The sequence below is a fragment of the Balaenoptera musculus genome, chromosome 2 (assembly GCF_009873245.2).
Source record: "Balaenoptera musculus isolate JJ_BM4_2016_0621 chromosome 2, mBalMus1.pri.v3, whole genome shotgun sequence".
NCBI lineage: Eukaryota > Metazoa > Chordata > Mammalia > Artiodactyla > Balaenopteridae > Balaenoptera > Balaenoptera musculus.
The window spans coordinates 143,635,170-143,650,203 of record NC_045786.1 but is presented as its reverse complement, the minus strand read 5'-3'; positions in this window follow the sequence as shown (position 1 = coordinate 143,650,203).

The window sequence follows — 15,034 nt, the reverse complement described above, 5'->3', positions numbered from 1 at the left end:
GAGTAACTCAAGGATACGGGGGAGAGGTGGTCGCAGAGGAGAATGGGGGCTGAGGAAGGGCAGGCAGTGAATTAAGCAAACATGCAACTTGTTCTAGAACCCAGGCCTTTCTGTGTGATTCCACTGAATTGATTTGACTCAGGACAGGCCAGCAAATGTGGGGGGACAAAAAAAAAAAAAAAAAAGAGGATTGATCTCTTACACAGAGAACTAAAACTTCTGGCCCTTCAGGCTTTTTGTTTTCTTTTCCTTCTTTCTTTTTTGCTTGCACAGTATTTAAAAACCAAAATAATAAACTTCTAACATTTGGTCTAAAACCAAAGTTATTACTGCTAACAATGAAAAATTAGGGGATTTCACTTTAAAAATTGTATTTTGGGACTTGTTTAAGAGCATCTGAAGATTGCAGACCCTTTGGCTGTGGGCGCCGGCTGCTGGGTCACCCCCTCCCCCTCCCCCAACCCCAGCAGCCTGGCCCCGGGGGATTTGAGCACAGGTCCCTTGGTTATAGACTCACAGAATGTCAGGAGATCATTTAGTCCAGAGTTTTCCAAACTGTGGGTCTCCCTTCATTAGTGGCTCTTGAAGTCACTTTATTTTGAGAGGAGAAGAGAGGAGAGGAGAATGCAGGCTGACAGAGGCAGCGAAAGTGCTGGTAAGATGTGTGTGCTGCAGGGAAGTGAAGTCCAAAAAAAAAAACCCCAAAAGGTTTGAGAATTACTGGATTAGCCTAATCCTCTCATTTTACAGATAAAGAAATTAAGGACCAGAGAAGGCGAATAACTGACCCAAAGTCACACAGCTAGCTAGGGTGACCGCTGGAGGAGGATGTAGGGTCCCTGAGCCCAGGCTACCCACCTTGCTGGGGGTTGGGAACACTGAACTCAATGTGATCAAATCAGGCTCAAGCCAATACTCTTCACTTATTAGAAAGGAAATGCCCAGGTCCTTAGGACAATGTTTCCTCAAGGTAAGGGACCACCTGTACCAGGATCACCCCAGATGCTTTTGACAGATGCAGATCCCAGCCTCAGCCACTTGCTCACCTTAGACAAGTTACCTAACTTCTCTGAACCATTTCCCAGCTGTGAGGTGGGGCTAGTGAGAGCGTCAGCCTCACAGCATTGCCTGGACGTGCTCCCACATGATTTCTGACATAACGGTGGTTACTATCACCTATTAATTCTCAGCTAGGAGCCAGCCATTGCACTGGACCCTGGGGGACAGAGATGACCTAGCCAGTCCCCCTCTTTAGGGAGCCCACAGTCTAACCACTGATCACACCGGGTCCTCCCTCTTCAGAGCAAGACTCCAGCTCCTAATGATTCAACGAGGCCTATGCCGTTTGTATTTTCCCCAGAACAAGTAGGTATTTGCACCAAAGAAAGGAGCCTCTTTCTGGTTGAAACCAACCTCTGGCTGGTTGAGGGAATTCTCCTATCCTGAACATGATAAAGCCCTTCTCAGTTTCCTTATCTGTAAAATGGGCTTTCTCCATCCTCGGGGTGGGGAGGACAGCGTGCAGATATTTGGGCTGAGTGCAGAGGCCTGGAGAGCAATCCAAGAAGGTGAGACTGGCAGGGACAAGACGTCCTGGGAGCAGGACCCCGTGCTGGCCCCTCAGGAAAAGTCCTGGACCTATGGGAAGGGCACCACGGGCAATGAAGCCAGCCAGGTGGGAAACCCCGAGGCCCTGCCCCACCCACCTGGCCCGCCAGACCTGTCTCCCCAGTAGGGAGAAGCTAATCAGAGACGTCCCTCCTCTGAAGCCTTCACCTTTCTCTTTCTTTCCAACCTTGACTCCCAAGGTGAATGGACACGGTTCTCCTGTTGATTCCAGCCCCCAGGCAGCAGGAAAACCAGCACCTCTGTTGTGACAGCTGCAGGGAGGGCCACAGAGGGAGGCCAGGAGGTGCCTCCCTCCCCATGCACCAGCCTGGCACCAGCAACAAAGCTGCCCTGTTGCCACTCCTGCAGGTGGCTTCAACTACGGGGTGCCGTCCAGAGAAAAGTCTGGGGAGACACGCCCCTCTCCTTTGGCAAGGCTTTAACTTCTTGCATTTAAGTTTGAATAAATGTAAAGTGATTATTTCACCTAATTGATACAGATCCCTTAACCCTCACACAGTCCTGTTCTTATTCCGAGGCAGCAGAGGAGACCCAGGCTGCCAATAGCGGCAGACCCGATACATTTGACCACTAAAGCAGATCATTTCTGAAGACCAGCTTTTTCTATACAACAAAATTATTTTCATCAAGAATCATGGAATAAAAAAAAAAAAAACATGGAATAAAACAAATAATAATGGCCAGAAAAGAAACACAGTGAAGTTTGTCTCATATTTAACTTTGTATATGAAAGCATATATATTTTTGGCGTCATTTTTTTATTCCTTATCAAACTATTATAGCAACAGTGTATGATTTGTAAGAGAGAAAAAACACACACAAAACTCCTGTCCCCTAAGGGGACCATGGAGAAATAAACACAAGAGAAGAAAAGGACCTACAATAACAAACCAATAACAATTAAGAAAATGGTAATAGGAACATACATATTGATAATTACCTTAAATGTGAATGGATTAAATGCTCCAACCAAAAGACACGAGCTTGCTGAATGGATACAAAACAAGACCCATATATATGCTGTCTACAAGAGACCCACTTCAGACCTAGGGACACATACAGACTGAAAGTGAGGGGATGGAAAAAGATATTCCATGCAAATGGAAATCAAAAGAAAGCTGGAGTAGCAATACTCATATCAGATAAAATGGACTTTAAAATAAAGAATATTACAAGAGACAAGGAAGGACACTACATAATGATCAAGGGATCAATCCAAGAAGAAGATATAACAATTATAAACATATATGTACCCAACATAGGAGCACCACAATACATAAGGCAACTGCTAACAGCTATAAAAGAGGAAATCGACAGTAACACAATAATGGTGGGGGATTTTAACATCTCACTTGCAGCAATGGACAGATCATCCAAACAGAAAATTAATAAGGAAACACAAGCTTTAAATGACACAATAGACCAGATAGATTTCACTGATATTTATAGGACATTCCATCCAAAAACAGCATATTACAATTTCTTCTCAAGTGTGCACAGAACATTCTCCAGGATAGATCACATCTTGGGTCACAAATGAAGCCTCAGTAAAATTAAGAAAATTGAAATCATATCAAGCATCTTTTCTGACCACAAAGCTATGAGATTAGAAATGAATTACAGGGGAAAAAACGTAAAAAACACAAACACATGGAGGCTAAACAATACGTTACTAAATAACCAAGAGATCACTGAAGAAATCAAAAAATACCTAGAGACAAATGACAATGAAAACACAATGATCCAAAACCTATGGGATGCAGCAAAAGCAGTTCTAAGAGGGAAGTTTATAGCAATACAATCCTACCTCAAGAAACAACAAACATCTAAAATCAACAATCTAACCTTACACCTAAAGGAACTAGAGAAAGAAGAACAAACAAAACCCAAAGTTAACAGAAGGAAAGAAATCATAAATATCAGAGCACAAATAAATGAAATAGAAACAAAGAAAACAATAGCAAAGATCAATAAAACTAAAAGCTGGTTCTTTGAGAAGATAAACAAAATTGATAAAACTTTAGCCAGACTCATCAAGAAAAAGAGGGAGAGGACTCAAATCAATAAAATTAGAAATGAAAAAGAAGTTACAACAGACACTACAGAAATACAAAGCATCCTAAGAGACTACTACAAGCAACTCTATGCCAATAAAATGGACAACCTGGAACAAATGGACAAATTCTTAGAAAGGTATAACCTTCCAAAACTGAACCAGGAAGAAAGAGAAAATATGAACAGACCAATCACAAGTAATGAAATTGAAACTGTGATTAAAAATCTTCCAACAAACAAAAGCCCAGGACCAGATGGCTTCACAGGTGAATTCTATCAAACATTTAGAGAAGAGCTAACACCCATCCTTCTCAAACTCTTCCAAAAATTGCAGAGGAAGGAACACTCCCAAACTCGTTCTATGAGGCCACCATCACCCTGATACCAAAACCAGACAAAGATACTACAAAAAGAGAAAATTACAGACCAATATCACTTGTGAATATAGATGCAAAAATCCTCAACAAAATACTAGCAAACAGAATCCAACAACACATTAAAAGGATCATACACCACGATCAAGTGGGATTTATCCCAGTGATGCGAGGATTCATCAATATACGCAAATCAATCAATGTGATACACCATATTAACAAATTGAAGAAGAAAAACCATATGATCATCTCAATAGATGCAGAGAAAGCTTTTGACAAATTTCAACACCCATTTATGATAAAAACTCTCTAGAAAGTGGGCATAGAGGGAACCTACCTCAACATAATAAAGGCCATATATGACAAACCCACAGCAAACATCATTCTCAATGGTGAAAAACTGGAAGCATTTCCTCTAAGATCAGGAACAAGACAAGGATGTCCACTCTCATCACTATTATTCAACATAGTTTTGGAAGTCCTAGCCACGGCAATCAGAGAAGAAAAAGAAATAAAAGGAATACAAATTGGAAAAGAAGAAGTAAAACTGTCACTGTTTGCAGATGACATGATACTATACATAGAGAATCCTAAAGATGCCACCAGAAAACTACTAGAGCTAATCAATGAATCTGGTAAAGTTGCAGGATACAAAATTAATGCACAGAAATCTCTTGCATTCCTATACACTAGTGATGAAAAACCTGAAAGAGAAATTAAGGAAACACTCAGATTAACCATTGTAACAAAAGGAATAAAATACCTAGGAATAAACCTACCTAGGGAGACAAAAGACCTGTATGCCGAACACTATAAGACACTGATGAAAGAAATTAAAGATGATACCAACAGATGGAGAGATATACCATGTTCCTGGATTGGAAGAATCAATATTGTGAAAATGACTATACTACCCAAAGCAATCTACAGATTCAATGCAATCCCTATCAAATTACCAATGGCATTTTTTACAGAACTAGAACAAAAAGTCTTAAAATTTGTATGGAGACACAAAAGACCCCGGATAGCAAAAGTGGTCTTGAGGGAAAAAAATGGAGCTGGAGGAATCAGACTCCCTGACTTCAGACTATACTACAAAGCTACAGTAATCAAGACAATATGGTACTGGCACAAAAACAGAAATATAGATCAATGGAACAGGATAGAAAGCCCAGCGATAAACCCACGCACCTATGGTCAACTAATCTATGACAAAGGAGGCAAGGATATACAATGGAGAAAAGACAGTCTCTTCAATAAGTGGTACTGGGACAACTGGACAGCTACATGTAAAAGAATGAAATTAGAACACTCCCTAACATCATACACAAAAACAAATTCAAAATGGATTAGAGACCTAAATGTAAGACCAGACACTATAAAACTTTTAGAGGAAAACATAGGAAGAACGCTCTTTGACATAAATCACAGCAAGATCTTTTTTGATCCACCTCCTAGAGTAATGGAAATAAAAACAAAAATAAGCAAATGGGACCTAATGAAACTTAAAAGCTTTTGAACAGCAAAGGAAACTACAAACAAGACGAAAAGACAACCCTCAGAATGGGAGGAAATATTTGCAAATGAATCAACGGACAAAGGATTAATCTCCAAAATATATAAACAGCTCATGCAGCTCAATATTAAAAAAACAAACAACCCAATCCAAAAATGGGCAGAAGACCTAAATAGACATTTCTCCAAAGAAGACATACAGATGGCCAACAAACACATGAAAAGCTGCTTAACATCACTAATTATTAGAGAAATGCAAATCAAAACTACAATGAGGTATCACCTCACACCAGTTAGAATGGGCATCATCAGAAAATCTACAAAGAACAAATGCTGGAGAGGGTGTGGAGAAAAGGGAACCTTCTTGCACTGTTGGTGGCAATGTAAATTGATACAGCCACTATGGAGAACAGTATGGAGATTCCTTAAGAAACTAAAAATAGAGTTACCATATGACCCAGCAATCCCATTAGTGGGTATATACCCTGAGAAAACCATAATTCAAAAAGAAACATGCACCCCAATGTTCATTGCAGCACTATTTACAATAGCCAGGTCATGGAAGCAACCTAAATGCCCATCAACAGACGAATGGAGAAAGAAGATGTGGTACATATATAGAATGGAATATTACTCAGCCATAAAAAGGACCGAAATTGGGTCATTTGTAGAGACGTGGATGGATCTAGAAACTGCCATACAAAGTGAAGTAAGTCAGAAAGAGAAAAACAAATATCGTATATTAACGCATATATGTGGAACCTAGAAAAATGGTACAGATGAACCGGTTTGCAGGGCAGAAATTGAGACACAGATGTAGAGAACAAACGTATGGACACCAAGGGGGGAAAGTGGTGGTGGTGGGGTGGTGTGATGAATTGGGATATTGGGATTGACGTATATACACTAATATGTATAAAATGGATAACTAATAAGAACCTGCTGTATAAAAAAATAAATAAAATTCAAAAAAAATAAAAATAAAAATAAAGTAGGTAAGTATAAAATGTCAGTATCAGTGACCTATTTAGAGGGGTGGCAGAGTGGGAGAGGTGGAAACACCAGGAGTACAAAAGCAGGAATGGTTATATACCAAGCCTCTGGGGAGCAGAAGTGGGTGTGGGGAGGGTGAGGCAAGGCAGATGGCTTTTTCCATTATTACTTGCCTTCTCTGTGTGTGTTTTTTTTTTATATATTATTTAATTTTTATTTATTTATTTATTTATTTATTTTTGGCTGTGTTGTGTCTTCGTTTCTGTGCGAGGGCTTTCTCTAGTTGCGGCAAGTGGGGGCCCCTCTTCATCGCGGTGCGCGGGCCTCTCACTATCGCGGCTTCTCTTGTTGCGGAGCACAGGCTCCAGACGCGCAGGCTCAGTAATGCCTTCTCTGTGTTTTAAACAATATGCTTGTAGTAATTTAAAAACAGAAAAAAAAATAAAGGTACATGATGACAGGTAGTAAAATTTTAAAAAATCAAAACACTATATGCCAATAAATTTGGAAAACATATATTTAAATGGATAACTTTATAGAAAAAAATCACCAAAATTATCTCAATAAAATGGAAAATCAAATTAAATCAATACTCACTCAGGAAATTGCACATATGGTTTTATAGGTCAGTTTTATCCAACTATTAAGAGCCAATAAACTCTGTAGTCTACAGTTTCAGAAAATTAAAGAGGGAAGTCAACAAAATATTGTTCCACGGGGTTAGTATAGCTCTGGTAGCAAACAGGGACAAGAAAAGAAATTTTCAGACTGTTGTCACTTACGAATATATGTCAACTGAAAAAAAAAAAAGCACAACATGAGAGTTGTGAGTTAAGTTTTATTTGGGGCCAGATAAGGACTACAGCCCGGGAGACAGCCTCTCAGATAGCCCTGAGGAACTGCTCTGAAGAGGAGGGGGAGGGCATCAGTATATACATGATTTTAGTGAAGGGGGTACGTGCAGCCAAGCACACATTTCGGCCGAAGGTCGCTGCTAGTCACAAGGAGCTGATGCCTCTGTTAATAATTTTAGTCCTTTTCTAGATATGAGAAGATGCAAGAAATTGAGCTCATAAAATCTCCTGAAAATATCTAAGTATCTGAAGGCCTGTTCTGCCAACTTTTTTCAGAGCACAGAGGGCCTCAGTCCTGATCTCCACCCCGAACTCCTTTCAGAGTGTATTGAGGGTCAGTGACGGCAGGGGATAGTGACTTCAGTCTTGCAGAACCAGATGGTGAGTGACAGTTTTTAATTGGCAGTAGATGCCAATTAAACAAAAACTGCGGTGTATTTTAAGACACACGGGCACACGAGTGACAATTTTAAATTGGCAGTAGATGCCAATTAAACAAAAACAGCAGTGTATTTTAAAACAGGCACACACGGCTACATGCTCTTATAATCAAGTTGGGTTTAGCAAGGATATGAGGATGGTTTAATAGTGATCAATTCTATCACTATTCAATATAATGCATTACATTAACAGATTAAAGAAAAACACGTTACATCTTATCTTTTCTATCAGCAAAAGCATTTGATAAAATTAAACACTCATTCATTATTAACAGCACTCAGCAAACTAGGAATTAAAAGACACTTAGCTATGCTAGCCTATGAGAGCCAGCCTATGAGAGAATGCACCTAAAGTCACACAGAAGGGGTTTCTTGGTATTTGCTGCCGTGAAGGAGCTTGCACACCTGAGGAAGAAGATGCTACCAGGGGCTTGTTTTGGAAGCTTGTATTAAGTATTTGAGGTAAGTTTCAAGGCAACATGGCTTTATTCTGGCCTAGGGGCTGTCAGAAAGTGAAGGCAGTTCTGTGATTGGAAATTTCCCTTTTTATCTAGGAGGCCCTCTCGATCCCCTTTTTCACGAGTCTCTCCCTGCTTCAGTCTCTACCCCTGATAATTATGACACCTAGAGCATGCTTTAAAATCTCCTAGGGTGCCCCTCCACCTACAGGGTAGCATTTAAAGTCATGAGAATGTCCCTCCCAGCCCTTTACCATAGAGCAGTCTCCAGGTCCATGCCACTGGGCAGCACATCCCCACACACACACCCTCCCTTCCAGCCACACCAAACTCCCCCCTGCTCCCCAACACCACAGCCTCTTTCAGGCTTCTAGGCCATGGCTCACAATTTTAGCTCAGTCCAGAAGGCCCCTCCCCTGCTCACCTTCTTTCTGCTGAGCAAACTCAAGTCCCAGATTAAATGTCACCTGCTCTGCAAAGCTCTAGTCAGTGGTCCTGCACTACTCCCCCCTATTTTCCCCTGTGCTGTCTCCCTCCTCATCCTTCCTGCAGCCCTTCTTTCCTCTCTCCTGCCCTTCCTCCATCTTCCTTTCCTACTTCAGTGAAATAATGAGTCTCTGGACCTGCCCTGCTGGGCGCTGAGGAGTCAAGGGTGAACTAGGAGGCCACAGATCAGTGACAAGACTGTTAAAGAGCCACGCACGAAAACCTCCAGGACCCAGCAGTGTCCACACCTTCAGCTCCACAAGCCCAGCCCCCAGCACAGGCCTGGCACTTTGCAGACGCTCAGGGAAAATCTGCTGCATGAAAGGAGTCTGTTGTAGGTTGAATTGCGTTTCCCAGAATGATACATTCAAGTCCTAACCCCCGATACCTGTGAATGTGACCTCACTTGGAAACAGGGTCTTTGCAGATATCATCAGGTTAAGATGAGGTCATATTGGATCAGGTAGATCCTAATCTGATGACTGGTGGAAACAGGGAAATTTGGACACAGACACAGAGAAGATGGAGGCAGAGATAGTGATGCATCTATAAAACAACAAGCGACAAAGATTGCTGGCAGCCACTAGAAGCTAGGGAGAGACAAGGAAAGATTCTCCCCCTAGAGCTCTCAGAGGGAGAAAAGCCCTGCTGACACCTTGATTTTGGACTGCTAGCCCCCAGAGATGTGAGAGAATAAATTTCTGTTGCTTTAAGCCATCCGGTTCGTGGTGATTTGTTACTGCAGCCCTAGTAAACTAATGCAGAGTCCCAGGGTCATTGCCCATGAACTCCTGGTCACATTCCCTCTCCACCGCCCCAGGAGGCCACAGGTGCCCAAAACTCTGCTGCAGGCTGCGTCTCAGCTTTCCAGTTTATCCCACCCGCCTGGCCTAAGCCTCCCTTCTCTGACCGGCAGAGGACTAGTGTCTAGTCTGACACTAGATGGCGCCAGCAGGCTGAGCCATCCCGGCTCCCTCACCATGGGCTGAGCTCCCAAGGCCAAGACAAGGAACAGACATCAACTTTTTAAGTTCTTCCCAAAGAGTTGGCTTTTGTTCTATCAGAGGGAGGAAATCAGATCCTTTCACCTGCAAACTGTCCTTCCCAGCCTCCGAGTTTGAGCTGCTGTGGGGAGAAATCAGAGGAGCCAAATTATTGCCCTCAACCTCCCCACCTCCCTGGGTTTTGCCCTCCCAGATGGGCTGTGTTCTGGTCCTTCGAGTTCCCCTACATCTTCCTATGGGAGGTCAACCACTTCTTTTTTCACCCCAGAAGCAATTCCCTAGAACAGGCTTTGATTCTCCCCCTGGACAAGTCTGATGGACCCTTCCCTGGGTCCTGGTCCCTCAGCCCCATACTCCTGGACCCTTTGCACAGCTCCCTACATTCTCTCTTTCCAATCAAAGCCCTTTGTGCATTTCTCTGTTCTTCCTTTTTTTCTCCTCCACCATAGAGATGTACGGTTGACCCTTGAACAACACAGGGGTTAGGGGTGCCCATACCCAGTAGTGGAAAATCTGAGTATAACTTCACAGTCCAATGTCCATATCCGAGGTTCTGCATCTGTGGATTCAACTCATGTAGTACCGTGGTATTTACTGTTGAAAAAAATCCATGTATAAGTGGACCAGCACAGTTCAAACCCATGTAGTTCAAAAGACCTGTACAGTCTTTTCAACCTTTCTGTCTGTTTTTTATTCCTTCCTATACAGTACAGTCAACCACAGAGACCTCAGACCTCTTAACCTGAACGACCTTCCCAAATATGTGAGCAATGGTCTCATTTCTTCCACACTAACTCAAGCCCACCTTCTGGTCTAATCATCCGAGGGCTGCTCTTCCCAAATATGTGAGCTTCCCAAATATGTGAGCAATGGTCTCATTTCTTCCACACTAACTCAAGCCCACCTTCTGGTCTAATCAATCATCCGAGGGCTGCTCTTCCCAAATATGTGAGCTTCCCAAATATGTGAGCAATGGTCTCATTTCTTCCACACTAACTCAAGCCCACCTTCTGGTCTAATCATCCGAGGGCTGCTCTTCCTTCTCTCACCAGGATGCCGGCAGTGGTCTCCTGGTTAGGTTTCCACTCTAGTTTATTGTCCACCAAGTTCTTTTCTAAAACACTCAGAGCCTGTCCTTCTGCTCTTCAAAATCCTTCTATGGCTCCCACTTGCCTAGGGGATCACATCCACATCCTTAAGACGGCAGTCAAAGTCCTGCTCCAGCTGGGGCCGTCATATCTTTCTAGCCATTTCCCTCACTAGCTTCCTCCACGCCGTCTGCCCCCTGGATACGTCACTGTGGGAGAGAGCCTTGGTCAGAGCCCCCTTTGGAAATTGAATGTTATATTAATTTGCTGGGGTTGCTGTAACAAAGTACCACAGACCAGGTGGCTTAAACAACAGAAATTCATTGTCTCAGTTCTGGAGGCTGGAGTCCAAGATCAAGGTGTCGGCAGGGTTGGTTCCTTCCAAGGGCCGTGAGGGAAGGACCTGTCCCAGGAGGCTCTCCTTGGCTTGTGGGTGGCCATCTTCTCCCTGTGTCTCCGCATCGTCTTCCTTCTGTGTCTGTGTGTCCAAATTCCCTCTTCTTATGAGGACATCAGTCATATTGGATTAGGACCCACCCTAATGACCTCATTTTAACTTAATTACCACTTTTAAGATGCTATCTCCAATTTCAATCACATTCCAAGGTACTGGGAGTTAGGACTTCAACATATGCATTCGTGGGCTTCCCTGGTGGCACAGTGGTTGAGAACCTGCCTGCTAATGCAGGGGACACGGGTTCGAGCCCTGGTCTGGGAAGATCCCACATGCCGCGGAGCAACTAGGCCCGTGAGCCACAACTACTGAGCCTGCGCGTCTGGAGCCTGTGCTCCGCAACAAGAGAGGCCACGATAGTGAGAGGTCCGCGCACCGCGATGAAGAGTGGCCCCCGCTTGCCGCAACTAGAGAAAGCCCTAGCACAGAAACAAAGACCCAACATAGCAATCAATCAGTCAATCAATCAATCAATAAATTAAAAAAAAAAAAACATATGCATTCGTGGGGGTGGACACAGTTCAGTTCATAACATGAACGGTTCCAAGCCATAATTTTTATTTTCTCCAGGAAGGCAGATGGAAATAACAGGCAATGAATACTGTTTATTGTTCTTAAGCAAAGCTCTTTGGGGAGCTGTGTGTCCCTTCCCAGAAGGCAAATTACTAATTTGTAACAAGAGAAAAGATCAGATACATTTGCAAAAATTCTTTGTGAATATTTTCTCTGTACCTAGGTATCATGCATTTTGTTTTTTTAAAGAAATAATTTAATTTTGAGCAGGTAATATATTCACTTGCTGCAAAATTCAAATGTACAAAAGGTATAGAAAATGACCCTTCCTCCCAAGTCATGCTCCGTCCCCAGAGGCACCCAATGCTGACCATATCTGGAATGATCCTCTGTGCATAGAAAAGGATGTACATTGACACATTTTAAAAATCCTTTTTTGTACACAAATGATAGCGTTCCAGCACCCTCTTCTGTATCTGGCTTTTTTTTTTTTTTTTTTTACAACACTGTATCCTGCAGATTAGTCCAGAGCTATTTTATTCTCTTTTTTTTTTCCTGTATTCATTTATGTTCAGATGTATCATATGTATTTAACCAGCCTATGTTGATGATTATTTATCTTCAAATTTTGGCTTTATTAGACAACTGCAATGAATAGCTTGTATACTTTTGATATTCCATGTATTATGTGAGGATATCTTTCAGAAAAATTCCTGCAAGTAGAATTTCTAGGTCAAAGAGTGTATTGTAATATTTTTTAATTTAAGTAAATAATTTTATTTAGAAACAAATTTACAGAAAGTTTCCTGAACCATTTGGGGAGTATGCTGTCGGATCCCCTTTAACATGTATTTCCTACGAACAAGGACATGCCCCTGCATAACCTCAATATAACCAACAGAACAAGAAATTAACACAGATACATTACTACCATCTAATCCTCACACTCCATTCAGGTTTTGCCTGTCGTCCCAATAACGTCTTTTATGGCAAAAGCATCTAATTTAGAATCATGCCTTGCATTTCTCTGGAACAATTCCTCAGTGTTTCCTTGACTTGTACGACCTTGGCATTTTGAGGACTACAGGCCAGCTATTTTGTAAAATATCACTCAATTTGGGTTTGTCTCATTTTTTCATGATTAGATTTAGGTTGCATTTCAGGGCATGTTATGGAAGTGATGCTGGGTTCTCTCATTGCATTCTATCAGGTAGTGCATTATTTTGATTTGTCCCCCTGGATGAAGTAATGTCTACCAGGCTTCTGTTTATCTATATGGACTCATGGTCTCCTATTGTATTCAATGGATTATGATCTATTATATTATCATCACTTTACTTTGATGCTCATATTGTTCCTGATTTGGTCAGTAGAAGCCCCTTCAAGAGGGAGTCCTTTGGACATGTACCCATGATTTCTTGAGCACTTTTTTTGCTCAATACAACAAAATATTGCAGGCTCATCTAGTAATCTTCCTGCCTGGGCTCTGGAAACAGCCATTTCTCCAAGAAGCCCTGGTTCCTTTTAGTGAAAAACAGTATTTAAATGTCAAGATCTGAACTCTAGATGTGCTCGCTGCTATTGAAGTGTCACTGCTCCCAAACCTTCTGGAAAGAGCTAGGGAATATCGGGGTGTGTGTGTGTGTGTGTGTGTGTGTGTGTGTACATGCATATGTGCATTATACCTATATTTCTATATCTATTTATGTAGATTGAAACCATGAAAACCTACCATTCCAATCTGACACTGCAGGGTTCATGGTGTTTGTTCTGTTTCCCATTCTGATATATGTAACTCTGCCCCCACTTAATGGCATTAGAATTGAATTGTTCAGTAAGAGAAGGGAAGAGGAGCTGCATTGTAATTTGATGGTTGTTGCCAAATTGCTCTCCACAGAGAATGTACCAATTTACACTCCCAGGTCTCTACAGTCTGGAGAGTCCTCTTCTTCATACTTCCCACCCCACAGCTCCTTGGGTTTTTTCCTTGTTTGGTTGTTGTTGTTTTCAGTTTTAATATTTTAAAAAATTGAAGTATAGTTGATTTACAATGTTATGTTAATTTCTGCTATACAGCAAAGTGATTCAGTTATACATATGTACATTCTTTTTTTTCATATTCTTTTCCATTATGGTTTATCATAGGATATTGAATATAGTTCCCTGTGTTATACAGGAGGACCTTGTGGTTTCCACAGCTCCTTGTTGACTTACTCCCCCTACCTGTAGTGTTAAAACACAATTCATCCTTCACAATGCAAAGCAAACGGCACCTTCCCTAGGGAGTCTCTGCTCTTCCCCCAAAGAAATGAACTCTTCCCTCTTCACTCCCCAGGCACTTTGCTGGTGCTCCATTAGATTTCTTTCTTTAAGTTCTGCCTTAAGTTTCAGGCAGCTATTTAATCTCTTTTCTCCCCTGTCAGTCTGCAAACTCTGAGGGCAAAGACTGAGTCTTATTCACTGCTGTGCCCCTGGAATCTAGTATCAGACTTTGTGTAAAGTGAATCCTAAAAAAAAAAATTTTTTTTTTTTTTTGGTTGACTGAATTAGCAAATGCATGAATGAACAAATGATTAGAGCAGGAGTGGGAATGGCCATCCCATAGAAAGGCTACAGCACCAAAGTCTCTAAAAGTCTTTGGAGCCGATGTTCAAGGGCTTCAAGAGGCCACCCCAGAAGCCAGAGCCGCCCCCATGCTTGGTGTGTTTGTGTGGAGCCAAAGTCCTTCCTTTACACACCCTAAATCACCCCAGATGTTCAGCCCCAGCCAGCAGGCTGAACCTGCAAGCAGGCTGCCTTTGTTGGAGGCTGGACTACCTGCTCCCACAGGAAGCTCTGCCGGGGGGAAGTCCACACTTGCCAAAACCGCCTCAGTTTTCTGCCAAGTTGGGAATCGTCTGCCACCCCAGGCTCAGGGACAGTTCAAGCTGCCCCAGATGGGCTGCTCAGGACATTCCTATGTTGTGAAATTTCCTTTTCTGGGGGCCGTAGGGCATCATGGGAAATCTGAAATGCCAAACAGCTGTCCACCTCTGGGCGTGGGACGGGATGGTCCCCAAGCCCTGTGATGCTCCTCTACCACCACAGAGCTCAGAGCAGCAACCCGGGCCCGTCTTGGGAACGTGTCATGTCTTGCCCAGGTTCAGATTAATTCCTTTCCTCAGGAATTTA